This window comes from Sinocyclocheilus grahami, unplaced genomic scaffold (genome assembly GCF_001515645.1).
Source record: "Sinocyclocheilus grahami isolate Dianchi unplaced genomic scaffold, SAMN03320097.WGS_v1.1 scaffold1617.1, whole genome shotgun sequence".
NCBI classification, from domain to species: domain Eukaryota; kingdom Metazoa; phylum Chordata; class Actinopteri; order Cypriniformes; family Cyprinidae; genus Sinocyclocheilus; species Sinocyclocheilus grahami.
In genome coordinates this window covers 133,805-138,066 of record NW_015506796.1, presented here as the reverse complement: position 1 = coordinate 138,066, position 4,262 = coordinate 133,805, and positions in this window count along the sequence as shown.

Sequence of the window (4,262 nt, the reverse complement as noted above, 5' to 3'; positions counted from 1 at the left end):
TATAACGAGAAAACAACTCTCGTTATGTCGATATAACGAGAAAATAAGTCGTTATAACGAGAAAACAACTCTCGTTATGTCGATATAACGAGAAAATAAGTCGTTATAACGAGAAAACAACTCTCGTTGTGTCGATATAACGAGAAAATAAGTCGTTATAACGAGAAAACAAGAAGGAAAAATAATAATAATGCATGGCCGCTTAGAACTTCCGTAGTTTTGACAGGTCTGGGATTAAAAATGGCGCCACCGGAAATGCTTTAGGACCAGACATGCGCAGTAACGTCGCAACGCGTTTGTTATTGTTTACTTCCTTGAAATGGTCTATATATATAGGAAGTAGGCGGGATATATATATATTCATACTATTGTTTATTTTCTTGAAATAGTCTATATATATATATATATATATATATATATATATATTCATACAAAAAAACACTGCCCACAACTCGTAGGCGTGAATATTTAATTGCGCATGCGCATTCCTTGCTCAAACGGCAACGGTCGGGGTCGGACACGGAGCCGAGGAGGAGACGATAGGACATTCTGAAAGAGGAGCAGTGACAGACAATTGTAAGTAATATATTTACTACTTACTTTATGTCAGTGTTTGACACAATCTAGAAATATTTAAGTGTAAGCCTGTGTAAAATGTATTTGTCGTTAAGAGGCGTAACTACATTAACTTTTATCTGGTTAGTCTTATCTGCTTTTCGTTATAGAAAAATTACATATATTATGATAGTGTTTAACGGTTTACCTTCGTAGCTACTTAAACTACTTAACTTAAACTATAAGTAGAAACTGTATAGTCATTCCTTAAATGTTATTTTTGCAATTAATATCGAAATTGACTATCGTCAGTGGCTGTCGGTTAAGGCCTAACGTTACGTCTCTGTCATAAGTTCCTATTCTTCGCGCGCAGCCCAACGGACAGCTTCCTCAAGTTCACGAGTTGTTCGTCTGAAATTCCTCCGCGGTTTAGTTAGTTCGCTGTATAGTCTGCCCATGTCTCCTTGTTTGATGTTGCACTGCGATGTCATGTTTCAAACATGAGTCTAATGTCTAGATTTGCTGAATTTTTTTTTTCTTGGAAAGGACTCTGATATATACAAATTTGACTCGTGCGCATAAATCCATGTTCAGAGATTTGGCCGGTTAGTGCCAAAAAGCTACAACTTAAAATGTTACGTTCACTGAACTAAATTGGGCTCTTTGAATTTCAGTAACATTAAACTGACTTTAAAAATCAAGTTGAATCTAGTATAACTTATGAAAAAAAGTTGAAATTGCTTAAACAATTTTTATGAGTTAAAGTAACTTAAAAACATAAATTGTCATGGTTTTTTCATCATATCATTTTTTACAGTGTACGCTCTTTAATTTGTAGTGAGAATTCGCCTCAGTTCAAGCTGCATATGAATCAATTATATTTTCTTCTTTAATATTTGCAGCACGAAATAAACATGAATATTTGAATGCATGTTGAAAAAAATCAGAACAACTTAATACAAACGAATGTCTCATGAATCAGAGTTTTTTAAAAAGTCAAAAGAATGACGGATGCCACAGACTTTTTTTTTTTTGGAGGAGTAGGCCTATGGGTGGAATTTTCACATTATATAACATGATTTTATTATCTTAATTTTGACTTTATTCTTAAAATATTATGACATTAATTTTATTTATTTAGTTATTTTTAAACATGGCACAAAAATGCTGCCGCATAGGCTACTGAATGCAAACACAATTTTGGCACATCAGTCCAAAAAACAAACAAACAAACAAAACAATTATAATAAAATAAAAAACAAACAAAAAAAGTCAAAAGTAGTGAGGGGATATTTGAATTATTTGTTAATAAACTAATGTTTTCTGAGTCAATGTTGACTATCCATCCTCATTGGACGTGTCTTTAGTGAGAAATGCATCTTTACGGATTACATAATGAAAGAGTTTTTGTTTTCGATTTGAATTATTTCGTTTAAAAATAGTAATTTAAAGCATTCTATAGATATATTTATCATGTCGGTGAAGCGCTCCTGTGCAATACCAAGAGGACAGAAAGCGCATCCTGTTTGTTTTCCTTATTTTACAAAACAACAAGGTTTTGTTGATATTGTGAGTGCACACAAATACAAGTAGACCCTTTGCAGTTCCGAATGATGTATACTATTACCTTTATGAACAAAAATGACGGCGTATTTTTAAGTTTCCGCTGTTCTTATACAAGATGGCGCCGACGCTGATGGCTGCCTCCGTGGCGTGCTCCGCGGTTGTTTTTATGTTTTTGTTAGTTTGTCCTGTTTTTAGTTATATCCCTGCAATCAGTTTCACCAGAGACGAATTGCTGGACATTCGGAAATACACACCACCCGATATTTCACCGGTTTTCGACTATTCGGATGTTTTGCTGGACATTGTTGTCGGGGGAGCTGTGGCGCTGATCAAGCGCTTCAGGACGCGCAGACGGGGGAAGTGAGCCGGCGCGCTCGTGAAGCTCAGGCAGCGCGGATTCAGAACGCCGTTGCCTAGCATCCATCTGGCGAACCTCAGCTCTCTACCCAACAAAACGGACGAACTTCTTCTGCTCTCCCGGACAAATAAGGATTTTTCTAACTCTGCTGCTCTGTGTTTCACGGAAACCTGGCTGAAAGACGCCATTCCGGACAGCGCGTTGAGTCTGCCGGGTTTTCAGCTGTTCAGAGCGGACCGCGACGCAGAATCAACAGGGAAATCACGCGGCGGCGGGACATGCTTTTACATCAATGAGAGGTGGTGTACAGATGTAACTGTGTTAAAGAAGGTGTGCTGTTCAGATCTAGAAGTGCTCTTCATTAACTGCAAGCCGTTCTACTCGCCACGGGAGTTTTGCTCGTTCATTCTCGTCAGTGTCTACATTCCTCCGCAAGCACACGTGAACTCCGCTTTACAACAACTCGCTGACCTGATCACGGACACAGAACAACAACACCCGGACTCTGTTTTAATCATTCTCGCTCTAACGTCTGTGGTCATGAAGTCTTTTGAAAAACTGGTGCTGGCCCACCTGAAGGACATCACTGGACCCTTGCTGGATCCTCTTCAGTTTGCCTACAGAGCAAACAGGTCTGTGGACGATGCAGTAAACATGGGACTGCATTATGTTCTGCAACATCTAGACAGACCAGGGACTTATGTGAAAATCCTGTTCGTGGACTTCAGCTCGGCCTTTAACACTATCATCCCAAACCTCCTCCTGCCCAAACTAACTCAGCTCTCTGTGCCCACCTCCGTCTGTCAGTGTCAGTCATTAAGTTTTATGTTTAATATAAGCGACTTTGTCATTGTAGCATTGTTGATGTTGTGTGTGTGTGTTTTTCATTGAGTAATATTGAATCAACCTTAAGAATTAATTTTGTTTCAAGAACAGGAAAGACCTAACGTTAAAGATCACAATAAGCGCTACAGATGTGAGAATGCAAGATTTGTTGCTGCTGAGGTAGACGCTCGCTCTTTCTCTGCTGTCTGTAGAAATTGTTGTTAATTTTTAATTTGGGTACGGCAGAGACATGTTAAAGGTTATAATATAATCCAAAAATCATGGCAACAAATGATTTTTTAAGTCAGTTTAATAAGTTTAATCAGTTGAAACGCCTTTCACAGTCAATTTGATTAAACTTAACTCATATATAACCGTTGCTTCTTGTCATTGTAGGCTTAGGCTACTTTTTTCAATGAATTTTAATGAACATACTAATTATTAAAATTAATATTTATTTTGTATTACATATTGTTCATTCATTTATTTTTAACACCGCACCCCCAGCACCCCCATTTTTTCGTGGGCTACACTCCAGGGGGTGCTGCAGCACCCTCAGCACCCCTACTTCCCGCGGTAATGCTTGTGGTTGTTATTGTTTGAAGCTTAGTTTGAAGTTATGAAGTCTTATGGTAGGCAATCGTAACAATAAAATCGCTTATTTTAGTTACAATACAAAGCAGTTAATGCGAAAATTCTGTAATCAAACTCTAAACAGCAATATTGGAGATGCTGTTAAGTGCCCCTCGTTAGGGTATCAGGTGTCCTTCACGCTTAATGCAGGCAGCATCTGAAGAGTGGTTTACTCCTCAGACTTTTAATACTACTTTTTGGGTAATTCCAATTATATATCAATGTCTGAAACTAATGACGGATGTCCTTCTTCTGTCTCTTACATTGCTGTCTGCATCTTCCTCTTCTTCATCGTAGTCTTCGTTTGGTTCACCTCCGCTTGATG